This window comes from Corythoichthys intestinalis, chromosome 16 (assembly GCF_030265065.1).
Source record: "Corythoichthys intestinalis isolate RoL2023-P3 chromosome 16, ASM3026506v1, whole genome shotgun sequence".
Taxonomy (NCBI): domain Eukaryota; kingdom Metazoa; phylum Chordata; class Actinopteri; order Syngnathiformes; family Syngnathidae; genus Corythoichthys; species Corythoichthys intestinalis.
The window spans coordinates 1,504,463-1,514,990 of record NC_080410.1 but is presented as its reverse complement, the minus strand read 5'-3'; positions in this window follow the sequence as shown (position 1 = coordinate 1,514,990).

Here is a 10,528-nt window from a genome sequence, read left to right as displayed (position 1 = left end):
GAAGAAAGCTGACCAATAACCAGGGTCTGAAAGGCAAGTTGTTGGATTATCTTTAAATACCCGCTACTTTTTGAGCAGAATTCTGGCTTTGTATAGGCTAATGTTCCTGTTGTTGAAAGCACAAAGGTGTGTAATAAACAACTAGCACATTTATATTTTGCATTTTGTTTTCTTACTGTACCAAAAATTAACCGAACCGTTACCTTAAAACCGAGGTACGTACCGAACTGAGATATTTGTGTACACCCCAAATATATACAGTATATATATTGGGATTTTTTAAATTAAAGACTTATCGCATACTTACCTCTTTTTGATCCAAAAACTCCATGTGGCATGTATCACCGAGTGTCGAGACACAGCTGTGAATGGCCACAGCCGGATTTTGGGGGGATTTTATGGGTGAAACATGGTAATATAACAAGGGTCACGATGCAGAAATCGCAGACATCAAGGAGCGGTCGAGATTTTAATTTTCATATATTTACCCTTTTAAACTATTTTTTTGTTTTGTTTTTTTCTTTAATTTTTCTTTGGATGATTGTTTGGACAAAAAAAAATTTCAAAAGAAAAATAAAAACATTTTTCCAATCATAGAAAAGTTTTTGGATGCAAAAAAAATATTTGAGATTCAAAAGGGTTTGCATTTGAACACTTAATTTTTCATTGAAAATGATTTCTTTGGGAATTTACTTTTGGGATTTCAGTGGGAAGCCATAGCAGATTTCTGGCGTCTATGGAACTTCCCAAACTGCGTTGGGAGCCTTGATTTTAACGTTATCATAAAATGCACCGAGGCACTCTCAGTCTCAGTGATGATGTATCGTGTGTGAACTGTCTGTTATTGAAAATTAAAGATCAAAACAACTGTTTTGACACCAAATCTGTGCTTTATTCTTCATATACTTGAAGTGTGACACGTAAAGAAGTCACAGACTCACAGCAAACATATGTACACAATAAATGATGACGTGCACCAACCAAAAATACAAATAAAGTACGACATAAAGTGATAAAAAGTTGCAGTTTTTGGCCGACTGGGTCACTGCTTCGTGTGGCCACTCGATTCCGAACACACACATCTCGGTGGTTCTTCCATTTTTTTTTTTTTTTTTCAATCGCCGACCTTGCCATTTGGCAATCACAATAATGTCTTGACGAGACTTGCTCTCGATGATACTCCCGTCGGCTTGGTCCATTTTTGCGTGTAGAAAATAATGTTTGATTCTATTCTATAATGGCGGTGATTTCGCGCTAAACCGGAAACAACAGTCTGAGCGGACCAATCACAGTCCGTTTCTGCCACGTCATACGCGTCTACGTGACGCGAAGGTTAGAAAATTCGAGAGGCGCGCACCAGGCTACGGCGCAGGGTCGTAACTCGGGTCTTCTTTGACGGCGCAGGTCTGACGCGGAAGTATAACTCGGCCTTAACTCTCTGTCAGGGACGCGGGGCAGGCAGGTGGTGTGTGGACCCAAGTGCAGGGAAAAGGAAGCGAGTCAAAAGGGCGGTGCAAAAGTAATTTAATTAAGGCCGACAGAAAAACAAAGTACAAACCAAAAACTGATGTGATCCCAAAAAACACATTAGCAAACAAAACTCAGGTTACTAACAAAAGGCTGGGTATCAAAAACTTACTGAGGCAGAGAAACACGAGGGCTGTGACTTAGGAACAGGCAACAATGGACACTGGCATAAAGACATTGACATAGACATTGACGATGACGCAACAAGGACTGAAAAGAACCTGGGAGCTTATATACACACGCAGACAAAGGGTAACGAGACAATGAGGAACAGATGGGTGACACAGGTGGACGCAGATTGGAGGATACACAAGGAGCGGTACACCAGGTGAAATCAATGGCAATTACAAGGACACACTAGGAGGGAACCAACACAAAACCTAACACCCTCAGCCAATCACAATAACTTCCATCGCATCTCTCGAGGGGCTGCATTCAGGTAGGCTCGTTTCCCGACAATTCACGTCACCTTCAAAGCATCTGCCGTCCTCAAGATGGAAGCAGAATTATTGCTGGCTGACAGTGGGAGATGGGAACGAGGCTAGCATCAGGTGTAGCAAACACAGAAACGTTACCAAATTTTGGAAAGCATTGTCTAATTGAATGAGCAGGGACAAACAGCTTGGAGTCAGAAGTATGTGCGCTATTTTCGAACCTGAACGCACCCCAAGTCTTGGATGACAAATCAACAGAGCAGAGAGTCGACTCGACACGGCTGGTAGTTTCTTCAATTTATTCAGAGTAAGTAACACACCGCTTTTGACCGTCAGTAACGGTAACGGTGTTGTAACGGCGGAAAAAGTAATTAGTTAGATTACCCCGTTACGGAAAAAATAACGCCGTTACGGAAAAAATAACGCCGTTACGTAACGGCGTTATTTATAACGGCGTTACTCCCAACACTGTTGGTACCCCTGCAATTCTGTCAGATAATGCTCAAATTCTCCCAGAAAATGATTGCAATTACAAATGCTTTGGTAGTAATATCCTTATTTATTTTGCTTGCAATTAAAAAACGCAAAAGAGAATGAAAAAAAATTAAATCACTATCATTTTACACAAAACTCCAAAAATGGGCCGTACAAAAGTATTGGCACTGTTAGCCTAATACTTGGTAACACAACCTTCCCAGGTAAGTTTTGGCAAACTCCAGCCTGGGTTTTTTTATGTCTCTGGGTCAGAAGTGGGGTCTTCCTGGGTCACCTACCATAGAGTCCCTTTTCATTCAGACGCCGACAGATAGTACGGGTTGACACTGATGTACCCTCGGACTGCAGGAAAGCTTGAACTTGTTTGGATGTTATGCGAGGTTCTTTATCCACCATCCGCACAAACTTTCCTTGAAATCTCTCGTCAGTTTTTCTTTTCCATGGGCTTTACAATTATTGATGACACTGCGCACGGTAGACACAGGAACATTCAGGTCTTTGGAGATGGACTTGTAGCCTTGAGATTGCCCATGCTTCCTCACAATTTTGCTTCTCAAGTCCTCAGACCGTTCTTTGGTCTTCTTTCTTTTCTCCATGCTAAATGTGGTACACATAAGGACACAGGACAGAGGTTGAGTCAAATTGAATCCATTTTAACTGGCTGCAAGTGTGATTTAGTTATCACCACTACCTGTTATGTGCCAAAGGTAAATAACAGGTGCTGTTAATTATACAAATTAGAGGAGCATCACATGATTTTTCAAAGGGTGCCAATACTTTTGTCCAGCCCACTTTTGGAGTTTCGTGTAAAATGATAATGATTTAATTTTTTTTTTTTTTTGTCATTCTCTCTTGTGTTTTTTCATTGCAAGCAAAATAAATGAAGATATTACTACCAAAGCATTTGTAATTCAAATCATTTTCTAGGAGAAATTGAGCATTATTCAACAGAATTGTAGGGGTGCCAATACTTTAGGCCAGCACTATAGTTGGGATTTGGTTTGTAAACAAGGAAAGATTAAAATATAGGTTATAGGTTCTGCAATAAAATCAGCTGATAACTTGATAAAAAAAAGGTTAAAGTTGATCAGGACCACAGATTTTCTACATTTCAAAGCCTTTTGAATCTCAGATGCTGTGAGAGGCTTAAAACTAAAAGTTTCACCCTCTAACATGGACAACAAATCAGAGTAATGGACTAATGAGAGTGGTAGTTGGCATATACCCAGCTCTACTTTTTTGATGTAATGGGGTAAATGTAGCGAGTTAGTAACCACCTTTGACTGTTGCATAACAAAAATAAAAACTCTGATTTTGTCTAAGCAACATTCAAAAACCCCAAAGGCAACCATAAAAAGGTCAACAGCCTATGACGTAGCAGTTCCATACTTGTAGTGGTCATTAGCTTGTATTCTACATATTTGGATAAATTGTACATTATATAAATATTGTACATGTATATTTGAGGAAGAGAAGACAAAAACAAGGATTACATTTGATAGGGTGACTGTACTTTGATTTCCAAAAAAGCCTGGCCTCGAGATAATTAAATTTTACTCGAAGTGTGCCTCCTCCGTCCGGATAGAAATTCAGTTTTACAACAAAATTATTTCTGTATAACCAAAGAAACAAATTCAAATTCTCAGAGGTTACTCAACAGGTTTTATTATTCCTAAAAAAATAGAACAATAATAACTTAAAAAAAAAAAAAAAAAAAAAAACGGACTGATGTTCTGATTGAAAAAAAAAAAAAGCCTCTTCTGTATTAGCGAATCATCTTTGAAAAAAATGATAGCTGTCTTTTCAATTCTTACTCTACAAATAAATAAGCTGAAATAATGTTCTAGGTAATACCTATTCTGGGGAAAATCCATGTTAAACAAAAAGCTCTTTTCTCTTTCCAGGTAAATATTGTAAATCAAACCGTAGCCTTACAACAATACTAATTTAACAACAACAACAACGAAAAGCCACTTTAGCCTTTAGTTTTTTGTTTGTTTTTGTTTTAGTACTTTGGAAGACGATAGTACACCGCTCCGACGTCTGTTTTCTCTGTTACTGAGCACAGCAGACCCAACCACTGGACAGGCTCTCTGGGAACATGTCACAGGCAGCACAGTACCGTAGTATTCTTTGCAATGCGTCACTCAATTTCAACACACGCTGATTGGTCCCGTGAAAAATAATGAAAACTGGCCATTCCTGGCCCCCAGGATGTAAAAAGTGGGCGTGTCTGGGCAAAAGAGGACATTTGGTGACCCTAGCATTTGAGACTGTCCAGATGGGAGCAGAGGAATACATGGAATGCATATTATAATCCAAACAGCCATTTGTAAAGATTAAAACAGATGCTGGTATGTTTCGCATGCGGGCCTGTGTCTCATGAAATATAATCTTTGTGTGCAGTGCTTCTTCCAATAGAGCAGCATTGTTTTACTCCAAGCGAACCAGTTGTCTGTACTTTAAAAAGTAGAAACATTTCCTTATGCTTGCATGGAGCATGTGTGCGTGTCTCCACATACAGTGGTAAGAAAAAGTATCTGAGCTTTTTGGAAATTCTCTCATTTCTGCAAAAAATTACCATCAAAAGTGATCTGATCTTGGTCAAAATCACACAGATGTACTGTGAAAACAGTGTCTGCTTTAACTAAAACCACCCAAACATTTATAGGTTTCATATTTTAATGAGGAGGCATGCAAACAATGAAAGAAGGGGACAAATAAGTAAGTGAACCCTCTGCCGAAGGAGACTTAAAGCGCAATTGAAACCAATTTTTACCAAAAAATTTAAGTCAGGTGTGTGCCCAATCACTGATGAGTGGTGTAAAGCTGCCCTGCCCACTATAAAACACACACCTTGTAAGAAATGTATTAATGAGAAGCATTGTCTGATTTGCATCACGGCTCGGTCAAAAGAGCGTGTCTGAAGACCTGCTATCAAGGATGGTTGATTTGTATAAAGCTGGGAAAGGATACAAAACCATCCCAAAAAGTCTGGATGTTCATTAATCGACAGTCAGAGAAGTTGTCTACAAATGGAGAGAGTTTCGCACTGTTGCTTCTCTCCCAAGGAGTGGCCGTCCACCAAAGATGGCGGCAAGAGTTCAGCGCAGACTACTCAGAGAGGTAAAAAAAGAACCCTAGAGTGTCTGCTAAAGACTTACAGAAATCACTATTCGCAAAAAGGCACTTGGACACACCACAGATGTTTTGGCAAAATATTTTGTGGAAGGATGAAACCAGAGTTGAATTGTTTGGGAGTAACACACAATGTGATGTGTGGAGAAAAAATGGAAGAGCTAACCAGCAACTGTGAAGCATGGTGGAGGGAGCATCATGATTTGGGCTGTTTTGCTACCTCAGGGCCTGGACAACTTGCAATCATTAATGGAAGAATGAATTAAAAAGTTTATCAGGATGTTTTGCAGGGAAACCTGAGGCTGTCTGTTGGCAGTTGAAGCTAAAAAGTGGATGGATGCTGCAACAACACAATGATCCAAAACACAGAAGTAAATCAACTTCAGAATGGTTTCATAAGAACAAAATACACGTTCTGGAGTGGCCAAGTCAAAGACCAGACTTGAACCCCATTGAGATGCTGAGACATGACCTAAAGACAGCGGTTCATGCCAGATATCCCAGGAATCTGACTGAACTACAGCAGTTTTGTAGAGTAGAATGGGCCAATATTAGTCCTGATAGATGTGCCAGACATCTGTGATCAGATCAGATGTGCAGCTACTAGAAGCGTCTGGTTGAAGTTATTGCTGCCAAAGCGGGGGGCCACAAAATATTAAATGTAATGGTTCACTTACTTATTTTTCCCCTTTTGTCATTGTTTGCATACTATCCTCCTTAAAATATGAAAACTTATAAATGTTTGGGTAGTTTTAGCGAAAGCAGGCACTGTTTTTTCATCTGTGTGATTTTGACAAAGATCAGATCAAATTTGATGGTGATTTTATGCAGAAATGTGAGAAATTCCAAAAGGTTCAGATACTTTTCATACCACTGTAAATTCAGCATCATAACTCAGCAGTTCATCATCCTTTTGAATGTTTATGCTTGAGGTTTTTTTCAAGTCACATTTCATTACAGGCCTTACAAAGGAAAAGTACATCTGGAACACCCTTCCACACCACCCCACCACACACACACATATAAATACACACACGTATGTAATATATATATATCCCCCCAAACACACACACCACATGCACGCACACACACAAGAAACATGGCAGCACAGCCGCCACTTTAGGGATAGCGCCTGTCGACTACTCGCTTTGCTGACGCTCCACAGGGTTTTGTGTGAATAAACATGTCAGTTATAGTACTCTCTGCACCGCTCATTCATTTCTGTTTGTCCGGAGGCGGGGTGAGTGGAGCACTGAAATATTTAATAGGACTAACCAAAATTCGACCAACAAATGGGCCGCGTGCCGCGTTTTTTTTTTTTTTTTTTTTCGCGTCGCCGGCGAAAAAAATGTGTGTAGGCCCACCGGTAATTGCCCGGAACGCCTGTCCACCTCTGGGCACCTGGCCAGGACACACGTCACGATTCATGTGATGGTGAAAAACCTAAATATTAATAATATTATATTTATATTTATAATATTTTTTAACTTGAAGTGCTGAAAACGTATGCACAGGCTGAGAGAAATTTAGTTCTGAATTGCTGTGCTCAATACTCACTCCGGGCCTGAGTGCAATACAATGAAAACAACAAAAGGGAGACTGTTAATAAAATGTATAAAACATTAGCAGCGTTCGCCAATTCGCTGCTTAATGTATCAGTACGTACAAAACAATATAAGAAGAGCAAAGTTACATGCAGTTAGTTAAGTTAGACATTATTTTAATTACATTAAGAAGACTGTATATTAGTACGGTCTATTCAATCCATTTTCAGAATAAACAATTAGGGTTTTCTTTGCAAGTGTTGTTTAGTTTATTTAACATTTTTAAAAATGTGTCAGTACGCCTATAAAAGTTTTTTTTTTCAGTGCGGCCATTTACCGTGTTTTCTTCGCGAGTGTTGAAATGACGTAACCTGTTTTCGTGACAAGGGTTCGCTACATTTCCTATAAGAATGTAAAGGTTCAAAATCTCTTCGCGGCTTGAGACAGGAAGTACGGGGGACTGCTGAGGCTCCTCTCCATATGATGGGCATCCTGATATGTTTTATTATTATTATTATTATCATCGATACAACTTTATTCACAACAAATAAAAAAATGCAAACATTGGGGGGAACAATTCACATCCATTCAGCAAATTTACAAAAAATATATAATGATTATAAATAAAAGGGTCAGCGTTATTTTCAACACAAGCTGTATTGTTTGCACACTCTCTTGATCCTTATAGCCTTGGGGTTCAAAGAGAAACTTAAATCTTCAAAATATAAAGAAAATATTTTTCCAAAAACGTGAAAATTTGGTCTTTGATTTACATACTTTACACAGTGAATGTGGAATTTTGCCAAAATTAAGATAAGATCTGGAACATATCTTTTTTCTAGTTCTATTTTTTCAATGTTGGATAGGCCAAATAAAACATGTCTAAAAACTATTTTCAATGAGGGCTCAACTTTGGAGTTGATAAAATTGTTCAGGTCCACCCAAAAGAAGTGAGAGTAAGCACATATGCCAAAATAAGTGGGAGACAGTTTCCTCTGCATTTGCACAAAAAGAACATAACGTATCAATATTCATTTTAAATTCTACCATGATTGTTTTTACAGGATAACACCTGTGAAGCATTTTGAGTGTGATTTCTTTAACTTTATATCTTAATAGATATTTTCTAGGCAAAGCCAAGTATGTTTCCATTCAATATTTTCGTATGAATTATTCCAATAAAAAATTGCTGCAGGTTTGGTAACTATCCCCCTTTGACAAAGTCCGCTCAAACAATTGTTTGAATCTTCAGTGCTTAATAATGCACATTTATAACCAATGAACAGGGTCTTTGGATCAAAGCTTGGAATGTCACAATTTCCACCTTTTGGTGACTATTGAAGTAATCTTCGAGAGCCCTCTGGAGCATCCTGTGTAACGGTCACTTCCTTGGTTGGTGTTCATTGCGAAATCCACTACGCGGTAGCGCTGCTTTATTTATAATGAATGGTTTCTTCTTCTGTCTTTTGTGCTGGAGTTCAACTGCGAACGCGTGTGTGCAAACCGCCGAGCTCCCGAGTAACAAGCGGTCCAAGAGGATTTGTTTTCTTTGTTTAATAAAAGTGCACAAGAGGAATCATGCTCCCTTATTTTGTTACCTTTATACACAAATCCTACCGGTCACGCCTTGCATGTGAGAACACCGGAAGCGTAACCCAATGACGTCACCTCCCTGCGGCGTTAAAAGACCCCACTCACATGAAGTCACAACCGCGCCTCCGCGCCATATTGTCCGTCAGCTCGTCATGTTTACGCATTACCGGTACGTAAATTCCTCCTATTTTGGCGTGTTTTTCTGCTCGTTAACATTAATAATCAAAATGGTGAAGGCGTGTGTGGCGGTTGGTTGCAGTAACAGAGAAGATAGACGGAGAGACTTGAAGTTCTACCGTATTCCGAGAGACCCGGAGAGGAGAGCGAGATGGACTGCTGCAATTCGATGAGAAAACTGGGCACCAAACGATCACCACAGATTATGTAGTAGTCATTTTATATCTGGTAAGATGCATTTAATATATATTTAGAGGGTTTTGGGCTGACAACCACAATTAAGATCATTGCGAGGCTAATCGCCGACAGCATACAGTTTCAAATTCAAGATGGTTATTTCTTCCACCATCATTACTTTTTAAATAATATTTAGCTGGTAACAAGTGAAAGAAGCTGGCCTCGTCTACGGATCATCAGTTAAACAGGGGTGTCCAAACTTTTTGCAAAGGGGGCCAGATTTGGTGTGGTAAAAATGTGGGGGGCTACCTTGGCTAATTTACGTAGAACAATATATTTAAACAAATTTTAGCAAGCCCTTCTCTGTGTCACATTTGCTTTATTATTTTTTTTAATTCATAAATTCAGCAATCTTGCCTTTGTGGCGTTCTCTTTCGACGCTCAGGCTCTTGCGAATTACTGCTGCTGTGAAATTAAACTAGCTTCAAGTTGCTTTCATTTCTTGCTGCGTATCTTCCCTGTAATGTTGTCTTACATGTCAGCGTGTCTTGTTTGGTAATTGTGCGTCACATCGAACTCTTTGAAAATAGCGACTGTCTCTTTGCAAATGAGGCAGACACAGTTGTTGCGTATTTTATTGAAGAAATAGTCCAATATCCACCTATCCTTGAAGTGTCGGCCATCGCAGTCAACTTTTTTTTGTTTTTATTGATTGTCGCCATTTTAGAAAATTGGAAGTAAAGGGTCACACGGGGTAATGTTGCTTAGAGTGCTGCTCTTAGTTTTTCAAAGTTTCGTGAGAATAGGCTGAGTTTCTGTGGACAAGATAGTTGTAGATATCAGGGTAGCAGATGTCAGGCAGAGACGGCGAAGACAGCGGGTCGAAAAATATCGATTTAGGCATCAAATATGGATCTGGCGAATGGATCGACCGAAGCTTTTCCACATAACGCCTTTTATGCAACACATTCAATGAGTTTACAGCGTCTGAAAGCACTGGGGCTTCCATGAATTGCTCTATAAATTGCACGATAAATTGAGACCACTGAGAATACGGACACACAATGACGGACAATATGGCGGCACTATACAGCGACACGTCATTGTGTGACGTTGGTGAGTGGGGTCTATAACAACGGCGACCTATCGGTCTTTGTCAGTCACGTGCCCAAACTAGCGGACACGCCCCCAAGCGCCATTTTGAGTGTACCGCGGATGTAAACAAACCAGAACAGGAGTAGCGCCGACGCAACATTACTGCCTCCAACTTCATCGCTGGATATAAAAACCTCCCTCGTTTACGGTATCAGCGCTTACATTTTAAAAACTATAAATCTCTTGAAGCTCACGGACATTTAACGAATGGCTCGGTGCAGGATCTCTTCTCATTTCGACCGCAGGACTGCAAAAGCACAGCCGTCACTCTCGTTGCTCCTCTCAGAA